The sequence below is a fragment of the Malaclemys terrapin genome, chromosome 25 (genome assembly GCF_027887155.1).
Source record: "Malaclemys terrapin pileata isolate rMalTer1 chromosome 25, rMalTer1.hap1, whole genome shotgun sequence".
Classification (NCBI taxonomy): domain Eukaryota; kingdom Metazoa; phylum Chordata; order Testudines; family Emydidae; genus Malaclemys; species Malaclemys terrapin.
In genome coordinates this window covers 10,205,465-10,220,309 of record NC_071529.1, presented here as the reverse complement: position 1 = coordinate 10,220,309, position 14,845 = coordinate 10,205,465, and the positions used below count along the sequence as shown (strand labels likewise).

General features: G+C 42.7%; 1 protein-coding gene across 7 annotated transcripts in view; it reads right to left on the bottom strand.

Annotated features, from left to right (window-relative positions):
• The window catches only part of SPOP (speckle type BTB/POZ protein), a 46,062-nt gene extending 31,491 nt beyond the window's left edge, over positions 1-14,571 (bottom strand). For 2 of the 7 annotated variants that reach the window (XM_054014383.1, XM_054014388.1), the window contains exons 1-2: positions 14,448-14,571; positions 10,203-10,274 (exon numbers count right to left, since the gene is read on the bottom strand). The gene's annotated coding sequence lies outside the window, so the exon portion shown is untranslated. The other 5 variants (XM_054014385.1, XM_054014386.1, XM_054014384.1 and 2 more) reach the window with 5 other exon arrangements.
• Positions 14,572-14,845: the final 274 nt, after the last annotated feature.

The following is a 14,845-nucleotide window of genomic DNA, read 5'->3' as shown; positions in this document are numbered from 1 at the left end:
CAGTACTGGCAACTCTCATGATTCTCCCCCCCCTCATCCCTCCCCCCTCCGTGTTGGGATTCTGGCTAGAGCTAGAGTCCATTTCATTACTATGTGAGCAACTCTGGCCCTAACATGAATCTGAGCCCAGCCTGGGAAGGGGAAAAACATCCTCTGATTGGCTGCCTTCCCCAACTTCTCACCCGCTGGAACAGAGCCACCAATCAGGACTGATGTAGGAAGAACTCTCCTTTTCTCCCTCTCCCCATCCCCACAGCAACCTGAAGCCATTCTCTCCCAGGAGAAGTGTCAGCAGGAGAAATAGTTGTTTAAGGTGCATCTACTCCCTCCCTGACCCTCCTGTAAGCAATGAACAGGGCTCCTCTGCTCCTCCTCGCTCTCTCCCTGCAACACCAAGCATGCGAAGAGGCAGAAGGGGGTGAAGAGCCCCTGGAACTGCTGCCCTCCCAACATGGAAGGGGAGAGGGGACCCTGCTACAGCACCCTGCAGGCCTGGGGGTTGAGATGTGTGTGAAAAACCTCAGGAGGAGCTGCAGTGAGGCTGAACTGAAAGGGGGGGGGGAGAATACAGAATGATTTGGAGGCTGGTGGGGGGGCAAAATTAATCCTAGGCAAAGGACAGGTGGATGAGAGGGTGAAAGCTCCTGCAGTGAGAGTCAAAAATCACCTACCCAATAAATTTGGAAGAGAAGGCAACACTAATTGTTACACACATACACACACACACACAGGATAGGCAGAGGGAGTTAAAAAAAAATCAAGAGACAACACACATGATTTTGTGGTCAATCTCACAATTTTTAATCTTTGGAGGCTGGCAATAGTGATGTTCATAGGTAGGAAAAGAGATTAGAAAAGTGATATCATCACAGTAAGGAGAGAAGTGTCCTTTGGAAAATTCAGTTGATTATTTGCATTAAAAAAAAAAAAAAAAAATCAAAACATGAATGCTCTCTGAGAGCCCAAAAAACCTCTGCATGTCACTCTAGGTTCCAGTGAACTGGTTGCCGGTCTCAGTCCAATAGTCTCTCTGAGTGTATAAGCGAATCAGAACCATTTGCTAATGATATTCCTCTTTACACTTAATGACCCTACAAACATCAGGATTTTTCACCAAGGGAGAAACTGAGTATACAGGAGGAAGAGTGAACAAACTACACAATTTGTTTGTTTTTGTGCTAGTTTCTTTCAGTCACAGTTATCCAGGTCAAAAATATTCAGACAGAGATGTGATTAAGTTGAACATGCGCCCTTAAATCACAACTGCCCAGACATGCTATTCTGTATTGTTAATGGTGTTTTAAGAGCATTGGATAGACACCATGTTGTTATTTTAATTTATTTTAAATAACTTCATGCCAACTCATTACTATAATAGTCCCTGGCATAGTGTGCAATAGAAGCTTCCCTCCTCTATTAACTAGTCAGCTGAGTTATGGGGTAATAGGAGAGTCTGGAATCTGCGTGACTTTAAGATGCATAAAATAAAATCTGCAACAAGCACATGTAATCTGGTTAAATACATTGCATTAAATTCTTGCCACCACCTAGTCTGGACACACAGAAATTTTGTTTTTATTGAGAGAGCATAGGAAGGGAAAGGATCAATTTACCAGAATATTATCAAGACAGAACCCAAACATGTGGGTTTCCTTGGAAAGCCCTAAAGACTGGCAGCCCATTATGTTTTCATTTGCTAACTTTCTACCTTTAAAAACTTAGTTTAAGAATGTCAAAATACCTTTTTAAAAAAGTTCTCAAGCTTTTCTATTAACTGCTTCTCTTCCTTCAAAGCACATCTGTAGAGTCCCCAAAGGCTCAATTGTCAAAATTCACATGAATTCATTAGAACTGGTGAGGCACCATAGGCTGCAGTGCCAGCAATATGCAGACAAGACCAAAATTCCATATCTCCTTTACATCAAAGGAAACAGCACCACAGCTTTGCTTTCTCAGTGTTTAACTAAAAATCACAACTGGGCGAACAGCAGATGACTAAAGCTAAACTAAGGCAAGACTGAGGAGATCGATGGTAGGAAGAAGGAACCTGCCTCCTTATAACAATCCTGCCAGCAAGGGCTTTTGTTCTCAAGTTGTTAAATTGAGTCACAGCCTTGGGCTTTTTCTGGTTTCCTTTATGCTACCGGTTGCAAAGGGCTAGACAAGTGCATCACTTCTAATCACACACAGACTGGCGATGACGCAGCATGCATTCAAGATCTTCGGAATACAGTACTAAAAATAATATCTAGAAATGAAGCAAAACACTATAAAAAAAATCCAATGGTCCAAACTGCGAACACAATTCACTGTTAACATATCACTCCACAGCTCTGCCCTTTGCATGGGCTTCCAGTTAAGAGTCCAGTTCAAGGTCTCTGTCCCAACATTCAAAGCCCTCCCTGGGATTGGCTTCTGTTACCCAAGAAATCACCTCTCCCAACAGCTACATTTCACAACAATGGAGTGGAGGCTTGCGAGTGAGCATTGGAGACAGAATTTACAGAGCTACATGAACTTACTCCACCAGAAGAATGACCATGAATCTGACCATTTTTAGAACTAAACTAATCTCTTTGACGTGGCTTTCCTTTGAATTTTTCCCACACACAAAATAGAAAGTCATATAAATTAACTGAACTATTTTCCCCACGGAATAGGAAGATAGAATATTTCTCTTTTTAAATGCTTGAGAGGTGCTCAGATACAATTGAGACAGACTAAAGTTGCATATTAAGAGAATTTGATGTTTACCTTCTGCTACGGCACTGTTCTACCACTCCCCTAAAATTGTGTGTTAAGTCTTATATATAGTACAGAAAAAAGAGTCTGTCCCACCTTTACCCAGGTGGGATATGAACACACAAGAGTCAGATCTTGTGACTACATCAATGTTTCCAATGGCAGCCTCTTTTAGAAGTTAAGAATTCAGCTATAAACTTTTTCTCTGGACAATAATTTTGCAAAGAGACAGGGGTAATTTTAAAGCCACTTGTTTCACCTGCAACATCATAACTTCGGGATCTACTGAACTCTACTAACAAAGGAGTTTTCAGAAGCCTACTGATGTTAGGCAGAATAAGTCTCTATAATATTTAGAAAAAGACTAACTAGTAAACTGATGTATTGCAGCTGGTTTCCTTCTACTAGTTTCCAATACATCTTCTATTTAAGCAAGCTTCAGGCAGAGTTGATCAACATCTGACAAAACCAATATTATTAGAGTACAAACTAGAGAAATATCCTTGCAAGTGTCTGCAAAACAATCTGCAGGAGCTCAAGTCTTCTTTCAAACAAGCACCAAACAAGATAACTGCATGAAGTGGTAGAAAAATAGAACAGTCCACAAAACCAATTTTATCACAGCTTTTAAGTCTAGAATTAGAAAGTGTGATCAGTCATGGAACCAAAAAAAAAATAAAAATTGTGGTTTCTTCATCACATTTGTTCAAAATAAAATGAATATCCATTTTAAAGTAGTGATGTGGGGATCTGGATTATAGTGTTTGAGTACTTTTCAATAACTAGATTGAGGATTGGGTAAATCCTAGCTAACCAAGAGTTTGAAAAACCCAGGTGAGTGGGAAGAGTTGGACTAGGGAAGCCATCAACGCCCTTGATAGATGGGAGGAAGAAAAGAGCAGAATGGCACTTGAGCCACTTGCTGTTTTTCAGAAGAGAGGCAGAAATCAGGGTTGCAGGAACTGCTCCTCTTCTGTAGAAGGAACAGAAAGGAGCAGGGAAACAGAACAGAAGGCACCACTTTTCCTTTAAGAGGAAGGACCAGAGCTGCAGTGTGTTCTTGTTGTGTGGTGTGTATGCTTCAGGTGGGGGGGGCTGTCTGTAAGCAAGGACTGACCTGTCTCCCAAGGTCTGTGAGAGTGAGGGATTGTCCTTCAGGATAGGTTGTAGATCCACACAACAAAAACACTAACCCAAGAACCAATCCCTGCAACAAACCCCACTGCCAACTCTGTCCACATATCTATTCAAGGGACACCATCAGGGGCTCGTTCACCTGCATATCTACCAATGTGATATATGCCATCAAGTGCCAGCAATGCCCCTCTGCCGTGTACACTGGCCAAACCGGACAGTCTCCATGCAAAAGAATGGATGGACAAATCAGACATCAAGAATTGTAACGTTCAAAAACAAGTAGGAGAGCACTTCAATCTCCCTGGACACTCAATAACAGACTTAAAGGTGGCAATTCTTCAACAAAAGAAACTCCAAAAACAGACTCCAACAAGAAACTTCAGAACTGGAATTAATTTGCAAACTGGACACCATCAAATTAGGTCTGAATAAAGACTGGGAGTGGATGGGTCACGACAAAAAGTAATTTTCCCTCGGTTGATACTCGCACCTTCTTGTCAATTGCTGGGAATGGTCCACTTCCACCTTAACTGAATTAGCCTTGTTAGCACTGACCCCCCACTTGGTAAGGCAACGCCCATCTTTTCATGTGCTGTAAATATATACACACACACACACACACACACACACACACTGCTTACTGTATTTTTCACTCCATGCATCTGATGAAGTGGGTTTTAGCCCATTAAAGCTTATGCCCAAATAAATTTGTTAGTTTCTAAGGTGCTACAAGGACTCCTCGTTGTTTTTTCTGATACAGACCAACACGGCTACCACTCTGAAACCTAGCACAGGAATGACTCATACTTGCCCAAAGCATTACAGCATTTGATTATGGATTAGTCCAATAAAGAATAGGTTCGTATTTTTAAGTAACCCATGTCCAATGCATCTCTTAGAAGCATTTTGTGCTACAACACAGGACAACCAAGGCCAGGAAAATCATAGGGTCAATGGCTCCTTCAGCTAGAAGTGGAGAAGCAACAGTCTTGTTTTATATAGTAAGGAGAATGAAGTTAATATCAAATAGTAGCGCTATTATAAAGTGAAAAAGAACGAGATTAAAAACTGGAGAAACATTCTACTAAAATTAATAGTGAATGAGACATCAGGTTTCCAGAAGAATTCCAGTAAACCTGAATTAAAATACTGAATCCTTGTCTTGGGGAAGTGACATATACCCTTAATTGAGATCAATCAGAAAGTAGAAATCATATTTGGGATCCAAGCCACAAGAACTCCTCCCCCCCACCCAATAAAACACAAAAGCCTTTAACCACCAATAAGAGCAAACATATAGCAAAACTGCAATGCCCAAAGCCAGTGAAAACATACAAAGAACATTATTAATGTAAAATTCAGGCATTCTAGGTATAAACCAGAATGGAGGAAGTTCTGACCAGCACATAATGTTTTTAATAATTCAGGCTCTTAATGGTGAAAAGGTAAATTTCACTCTGGTATGTATCATCACTAATCTTGTGAGGTTCTCTTCTATACCTAAGAACAAGAAGGCAAAGTGAAGGATGAAATCTTAACTTAAGTATTTGCTTTGTTGGGCTAAACCGTAGAAGGAAGTAAAAACCATAATCATTACTCTCACAAACAAACAAGTAAAAAGAAAAGAAATCAAAACCTAAAGAATAGTGCAAAGTTTAAAAAAGTTTCAACACTAACATTAAAGAATTTCAGTGGCTAACTCACTATTTTGTTTTTACCAGGTATTTGCCTTTTCTTCTACTCTCATCCACTTGAATCTTTTTAACAGAGTACACACATTCATTACTTGATATTACATATAAGCGTATAATAAAAAACTTGTTAATAAAAGTATAAGTCCATAAATTGCCCAGGATACTCATTTCCCACAGAGCATATTTCTACCACAATATTCCCCAAGGTGGTAGGAGGCTTCTTAACCTGGAAACACTGGTAGCAGCAGCCTGTATATTGTTCCAAAACCTTCTACTCTTGCAAGATCATCACCTTCAGCCACACATCAGCCTTCAAGATGCCCAACAAGCTCCTGCCATTGAACCTCCGCCCCCCCCCCCCCCCCAATGTCATGTTAATCAAAAGCATTCAGAGCTTTTCAGGGACTGAAAATTATGCTTGTCAGAGTTCTGCAATTTGCTATCAGCTAGCACTTTGATGGACCTTCTGCTTTACAGGACATAAGCGTTACTCTCGAACGGCAGGGGTGGCGCACCCTCCCAGGTTGCATGTACTTTTTTTTTTTTTTTAATCAGACACAAAGATAGAAAAAAAATCAAATTGGCCAGTGCTTTCCACTTCAAAACCTCCTGAATTTACTTCAAATCAGTAGTCTTGCTTTCTTACACAACGAATCTTAAGTATGCCCATGTTTGCTAAAGAAAAGCTGATTTTTTCTAGCCAGACCTTAGGGTATAATGCCCAGTCCACAGGATTCAAGTATAATCACATTTCAGAACTGAATTAAGAACCCTGCAACTGACACAAAATTGTGGCATTCACATAGATCCAAGTTCGCAGATACTAATCATGCAACTTTGCATCCAGCTGGCTTGACAAAGGTAAGATCTGACTTCAGGAAGTACAGGCTCTGTGTGTATTACTTTAATGCGTTTTTAGATAGTTTCACAAAAGACTGCACAAGGGAAACTATTGTATTTCTCCTGCATCTGTTTATATCATTAACACTTAAAGCAGAGTTTGGTGCTGCATTCTGTGTACTGCATTTGACATTCATGATATTATCACTTGCAGAAGGGAAAGAAAACCGTAAGGGACTTTACTTACCTGCCAAGATTTAAATTGTGGGGAACTGATTTTCCAGCTATTTTTATTTTAAAATATATTTAAATTGTTGGCTGCACAAAGAATTCAGTTCACCTTTCTAAAGCAAAAAGGACAGCATGGAGATCATTGTGATATTCTTTTAGTCAGATTCTTTTTGGGTGGGGAAGGGGGAAAAAGGGGGACACTTAAGCTTTCCTCTTTTTTCCTTACGTCTAGCCTCAAAAGACTATCCCCATATCAATCCAGCTTGCTTTTTTTTTTTTTAAATATAAAGTCTTCGAAGTCCATTTCTCCATCATTCTCAAACAGAAACCAGAATTAATTTTTCCTTTTACTTTTCTATGTCATCTAGAGTGACCAGATGTCCCAATTTTATAGGGACAGTCCTAATATTTGGGGCTCTCTCTTATATAGGCTATTACCCCCACCCCATCCTGATTTTTCACACTTGCTATCTGGTCAGCCTAATGTCATCTTCCTACTTCTCTTTCACACCCCACTGAGTCCCAATGTTATATAGCCATGTTGCACGTTACACAGAACTAGAGACACCAGATGTCTGCTAACCACATACATGCAACACGAGACTAGATAGTGCAACTGTGAACATCAGGTTAAACACAGGTTAAAAGACAAGTCTCCGTTAGCTCAGTAGGACTTGTAACGCTTTTTCTGCTCTCTTGACAACAGTGGGCAAGTCCATCATAAATGGTCTCAAAATACTCTGAACGTTCCATTTGCCTTTTAAAGGAGCAGTCACTAAAATTAAGGTTACTTTAAAATGCTTTTATTCAGGAGATCATGTTAGAACTTTACTGTAATTTTTATTTTTCTTGCTTAATTCTAAAGGTACATAAATTGAATGGATGTCATTTCATTTGGAGTTGGAAATTTAATTTGCATACAAATGCACTGCAATCTTGCCTGAAGGAGAGCAAATATCTATAAGGCAGTTACGTAACTGTACCAGCAAGACTCCAATCAAACCTTTGGACTTCCAAACACTTGCACTGACTAACTATGCTCCTCATACTTAGGAAAGGTAGACAAGGTTCTCTGCCCAGTGGAAGATATTTCAGAATGAAAGGACAGACACTTAATAGCTAGCATGAAAAATGGCAGGCAAATACAAACTAAAAACTGCAATACAGTTTTCAGATTTTTGTAAACACTCCACAATGGATTCTAAAAATCCCTTTACCTGACTGACTGATACTGATTCAATTATTATGCACAACTGCTTGAGGTCTGACACTTTACACAATGTAAGCTTAGGTGGTGAAAACATGAAGACTATGGTGTCATGTAATGCAATCCTGAAACCGAAGAGACAGGACCCTAGAGTAGCAACATTTAACCCACAAGTGGTTCTCTTCTTGGGTTTGACTTATGCAGAGGTTTCCAAACTGTGGGGTGTGTCCCCTAGGGGGTCTTGGGAAGGGAGCACCAACTCCACCCCCAACTCACCTCAGTGAGCCACCCAGCCTTACATGTTTCTATTTTTGGCTGGGTTGGAGGGGGTGCAACCAAAACTTGTAACTCAAAGGAGGGAGGGATGGCCTCAGCTCCAAATCTACTGGTTTACAGTTAACTTTTATTATATCTTTGTTTCTAAGATGGTATAACTCTTCCATCTCTCTCTGACTCTGCTGGAAGATAAAATGGTTTTTCAAAGTTTAAATGACAAGTGCTAGTGCTAAAGACCATTACATCACAGTTCACCTGTCTCACTTACCACCTCACTTATCTGTCAGAGCCTGTTTATTTCTGTAGATCAGTGATTCTCAGCCTAATTACCACTGTGGGCAGCATATCCAGCTCTCTATGGGTTATGAGGGTCGCATCCATACAATATGTATACTACCTCAGGGATCGGCAACATTTGGCATGCGGCCCATCAGGGAAATCCGCTGGCGGGCCGGGATGGTTGTTTACCTGCAGCATCTGCAGGTTCGGCCGATCGCAGCTCCCACTGGCCGCGGTTCGCCGCTCCAGGCCAATGGGGGCTGTGGGAAGTGGTGTGGATCAAGGGATGCGCTGGGAAATTAATGGGCAGCAGATTTAAAACAAATAAAAGGAAGTTCTTCTTCACACAGCGCACAGTCAACTTGTGGAACTCCTTGCCTGAGGAGGTTGTGAAGGCTAGGACTATAGTTTAAAAGAGAATTAGATAAATTCATGGAGGTTAAATCCGCTATTAGCCAGGATGGGTAAGGAATGGTGTCCCTAGTCTCTGTTTGTCAGAGGGTGGAGATAGATGGCAGGAGAGAGAGATCACTTGATCATTACTGTTCGGTTCACTCCCTCTGGGGCACCTGGCATTGGCCACTGTCAGTAGACAGGATACTGGGCTAGATGAACCTTTGGTCTGACCCAGTACGGCCATTCTTATGTTCTAACGGTGAAACGCGGCCAGCGGGAGTTGCGATCAGCCGAACCTGCGGATGCTGCAGGTAAACAAACCGTCTCAGCCCACCAGCGGATTTCCCTGACAGGCCTCGTGCCAAAGATTGCCGATCCCTGTACTACCTGTATGGCACTGAGGATGTCACATGGGCCGTAGCTGTGTGCTGATTGGGCCAATCATGGGCCAGGTTGAAAACCACTGGTGTAGATGTTGCCAGTGGGGGGTTGTTTCAGATTTGATAGCAGACATCTATTGTAGATTTTCAGAGAGGTCTGACCCTCTAGCAGTACAGCTGTCAATTTTAGCTGCACCAACCCCAACAGATAAGAATGTGTGATGGGGTCAGAGTGACCCAAACTCAGTGTCTTTTTTAAGTATACCATAATTTCAAAGTCCATGTCATAATTTAAATAGATTTATACCTCTGATGACATTTGAGCTATGAGGCTCCTGAAAGTGTAACAGTTGCAAGAATTCAGTCTTTTTTAGATTCTACCATATTTCAGACAAAGTGCAATTTAGTGAATAATGAGATTCCAAAATATTTAAACTGGTTGTAGTAGTAACTAGTGAGCATGTTCACCTGCCATTTTTAAGTGTAAATATTCTGCTTTTATTCTGTAGTCCATTCTCCCAATGTCTGCATACAAGGATTTTTTGTTATTAGAGCAAACTGGAGCTTTGTAAAAAGAGCACTGGAAATTGCTTTAGATGGGCCAGGTCAAATTAATTCAACCTTTTCTGTACCAAAAAAAGATAGTCAACATCAACAATGTACACACTGGGTTTATTACTAATGCAATTTGAAGTGACTATAACCGTACGGTGTAATGGACAGAATATTATATACATTACAGGCTAAGAAGTAAGAACACTAATGTCTACAGAAGAGTATAGAAATTCTAGCACTTGCTCCTACAGCAGTAGGCACAACTGCAGCTAGCAATATTTTGTTAGTCTCTTCCAAAGTAGTAACTAGAACAATATGTCCAGTTAAGGGTTATTGTTTGAATGTTTAATTCCTTCTGTGCTGCTAGCTTCTTTATTAATCCAACACTCCCAAAGCTGCAAGACCAGCTCTGCCACACAGAATGCAGCTATGCAACTCCCGTAATCAGCAACAGAATTTACTCACAGTGTAAAAATGAACTCCCAAGTCTTTCCTGGGCATTTGCTACACAGTCAGTGGTTCTGCATCTTTTTTGTCCTAGAAATTTATAAAAATAAATAAAGTAAATGGCACATTCAGTGTCTGCTATGTATTTTCTTGACTATTAGTCATATCAACAGCACAGAAAGATAAGTTTACAGAACACCCTCTTTCCTCCACCTCCAATCCCAACAGAGTTCAGTACAGGGCCAGCAGTAAGAATGTGAAACCAAGAAGAGGAGACAACCTCTGCTAAATCTCTGGAGATAAGTTTCTGAAATAGAAGACTAAAATTGCCTCATAAACAAAGACGTATTTTAAACCCAGACTTGGGTATTTTTAATCTTACGTTATCCTTTTGCATTGTCATGCATCTTTAGAATTTGGGGTACATGATGCATTAATAAGTCTCTGGAGTACACTGTTCCTGCTAGAACCCAGTAGCATCCTGCAAGATTCTGAATTAGTAGTGAGGCAGCAAGCAATGCATCAGAAACCGAGTATATAAATCATTTCTATTCTAAATAAAAAATTTCTGTTTGATTCCCTTTTCACGCTGAATAGCAGGCAGCAGTAATCAGAGGTTGGAGCATTACAGCAGGCTCTTATGTAACCCTTCAATTGTGCAGAGAACTAAGCTGAAAGGCGGGGGGGGGGGGAGGGAGGGAGAGGAGAGAAACCTGTGCAGATGTTCATCAGCACACATTTCGAAACACACCAATTTGAACCTAGCCATTTTGAGCCTTCTATGACTCTTCCAAGCGAAGATTAATACTGCTTCTTATTAGTTCAATAAATATACCTTTTGCCATCTCTGGGTCAAACTTTTACAGAAATAAAACACCCAAGAAGAACTGAACCAGATACTTTGAAGTGTACAGGTTGAGAACATGTGTGAGGCAGTGGAATGGCAAGTCACATGAGCCAAATACTAAACAGAAGGGTGAATACCAAAAATAAAGCGGCTAAGTCCTTCCAATTGTATACTGTATTTGGATCTAGAAAATTCATAGAGGACAGACACACAGCCCACAACAAATCTAACATTGTACATTTAAAGCCCGGGCTATGCTACAGAAATGTACATTCCCATCCCCACCCCGAAAAATATTCCACTATTACTAACATTGGTTCAGCTGACCTGATGGAACAATAATCTAGGGATGGTTCTGGTAGCTGGAACTGTTTTTACTTTTCAGCAGGTCTAACTGACACAGTTAAAAAAAAAAAAAAAAAAGGCTCTGGTGGCCAGAGCCTTATATACACATTAGATCACGGACCAGTTCTAACATCTGTTCAACTGAACTAGTGGGACTTTTTTGTAAGTTTTCCAACTGATGACACTGCCCAACCATAACATGTAGGATCAGCAATGGTACCACTCCTGGAAACTGTTTCAAAACAAAAAAAAGTGTCCCAACTACAGTTCCCACCACAATTTGAAGATGAAGTTCCACTATAGAAGTACAATGACATCCTACATAAAGCTCCAGCTATAGAAGCGGGCTACTGCTGACCATACTGACCACATATAAAAAAAGATCGAGCATGTTCCTAAGAAATTTAGAAATATTAAAAAAAAAAAAGGTGCCAAAATCATCTTGTAACTTTCTATTATGGCTTTAAAAAGTATACCACCACCTTAATAATAGAAATACCAATCAAAGAGTAAAATATGTGGTTTATAAAAGTTGATTTTTCAATATCAATTTTATCAGAATAAGGAGTAAGTGTTCCTGAAGTCCATACATCAGATTTTACAGTAGTTACCGAGGCTAATACTATGTGCCTGTTTTTTATTACTAACCATTTCTGATTTAGTAACAGGCTGTCAGTGATGCATTGATACTGCCAAAGTTTGAGGCCTCTAGATATAATAGTGAATAAAAAAAAAACAAAAACCCCAAACATAGCCACATATCTTCATTCCATAAATCACAATGATGCAAATGACAAATCATCAAACCAAGCCATTTCAGGCCTAGCACTCTGGTAAAAAAAAAACAAAAACCAAAAAACATTTTTATATATGTATATGTCTACCAGCAAAGAATCAAGTCTCCCATACATTGTACTTGACTTTTCCAGAGGAAACTATTTATTTTCATAAAGCATCTGACCATGAATATTGATAATTAGGGCTGCAGTTTTGTCACAGATGCTTTGATTTTTCTGTTTGTCGGTGACTTTTCTTTGTGTCTTTGATTAACCCTGGACCATGGCCTGACCACGTTCACTGCCATACCTTGGGGCAAGTGATCCGGCAGCACCATGGCCAGGAAGGGTGGGGGCAACATGTTATAGGGGGAGCGCTCCACCTGCACAATGTGGCGGGAGCCAAAGGGCTGGAGCAGAGAGCTGGGTCAGTCCTGCAGGATAAGAGCCGTTGCTGAGGGCTGAGTGCAGGTTCAGTTCGCTCTGAAAACCACCTCTCTTCCCCCCTCCATCACCCCAAGGACCTCCCAACCCAGGGACAGGACCTGACCTCCTCACACTGTGACTTTATACACCATTTCCTCCTAAACCCATAACATGTACTAGATTTACCATGACTGTAGTGTAATTGATAAAAATAATGCCGTGACAAATCTGCAGCCCTAATGATAATTCGTCATACTTCTTACAGCAAACCATCTCAGACCAACACCACATAGAAACCAGCAAACATTAGTTTACATAAAAGTCATTCCTTTTCATAAGCCATGATGATGTTCTGACATTACAAAACCACATCACATCTAACACACTCTGGTAACAGAAATGTGAAGACACGGTCAAATGACATACATTTTCCTTTTACAAAAATACACTTTCCTTCTCACAGACCACAGCCATGCAGATAATTATTTTACACTTGCAATAGCATACGTTACTAATCAAGATATTCCAGTAACAAATACCAACACATCTAGCAATCAGCTCATATTATAAACATATTTAACATGAGCAAAAGGAATTCTGTTGCCTCTTCACCAACTGTGATGATGCACTAATACAGTCCCAGGCCTGGGACATTCTGCTAAGAGAGATTACAATACAGTACTAAGCTGATATAAAAACTAATCTTCCCGCTGGTTTAGCTGTTTTCCTCACAATTCTCATTAGTTTAGCGAATATTGATCATTTCCATCCCCCGCCCCCCCATCTCCAACAACACACTCTCTTTGTTTGTTTAGCTGCTGGTCATCTCACTTTCCTTATGCCAATCCTTGTTCCCCTTCTCCCAACTCGAATTCGTTGACTGAACTATTTCCCTCCTAACTATTGGTCTTGCCACCCAATCCTTCTTTTTTATTTTTAGTGGGTGGTTACCTCTCTCCCTCACTTCACTCCTTGCTGATTCAACAGCTTGTTCCCCCTTCGCCATTATCCTTACTGGCTTAACTATTGGCCCCCTTCCCCAGGACTCTTACCTCCTGGCTTCAGTGAGTTACCCCTATTGCTGTAAGCAGCTTTGTTCTATAGCAGGGTAGCGAGTCAAAGGGGCCCTGGCCCAGACAGGTGCAGAGGGTGAGGATAAAGCCCCTCCTCCAGGACTCCTACCCCACTTTCTGCAGCCAGCCCCCTGTGAGAATACAAGCAGCGGGAGCTCACTATTTGGCAGCATGTCTCCCTTCTCCAATTCTCCCTGCGCAGGTGCAGAGGATCATTATTCCGCAGGTCCCTGCAGCGACGTTCTGCGCAGGCGCTGAGCGCACGAAGCAGCAGGATGTTGCTGCTCCTGGCTCTTCCCTTCAAGGTGCGCGTGCGTGATAGCCTGGCTGTTCCTCCTCCGGCACCCTAACGGGGGCTGCGCGCGCACACTGCCTCATCTCGGACTCTGGCGGACGCCTCCCGTTGCTGCGCACGCGCCCTCCCAACACCCACGGGCGTTGCGCGCGCATGCGCGCCCTCCTCCCAACCAATGCGTCCGCCCCTCCCCGCTGTTTCGACTCTCAGCGGCTCACATTTTGGCAGCGCTGCGGCACATGCGCCGTCCTCCTTCGGTTCCCCTCAGCGAGGATGGCTCACTATTTAGCAGCGGGCTGCCGTTGTCGCAGTGCCACTTGACCAGCCAGTATGGAAAGAGGGGCAGTGCGGAGCGGATCTCTCACCCCCAGCCAGCTGGTGAGTCCCTGCTTGGGGCTGCCCTACATGCGACTCTCGGAGGGGGTGTGGCGCCACCAACACCTCCCTGTGGAGATCCTGGGGTCTCGCCCTACGCCGCCATCCGGTCTCCCCTCCCCTCACCTGAGCTGGTACCGCTGGTTGTTGCTGTCCCCTTGTGGTCTCCTCCTACTGCCCCAAACCGATACATCCGGGCCTCGCCGCGACGCCGTCCCTCAGCGCCACGACGCCACGCTCGGGGAGAGGGGGTGTGTGTGTGGAGAGGGACGCACTGAGCATGCGCAGCGTGCGGGGAGGCGGGAAGGGCGTCGAGTAGAGCGGGAGCGTGGCGGCCGCGGCCGAGGCTCACGCGCTGAGGTGGGGGGGGGGGGGGAGCGAGGAGAACGCGGCGCGCGCGCGCATGGGAGTAGGCAGCCCCGCCCTCCCCCGGGCCCGAAGGCGGGAAAGCTGGGCTGAGGGGGGAGGCCTGCAGTGCTGGGGGCGGGGGTCTGTGTGTGTGGGGAGCAGGCTGGCTGGGGGGA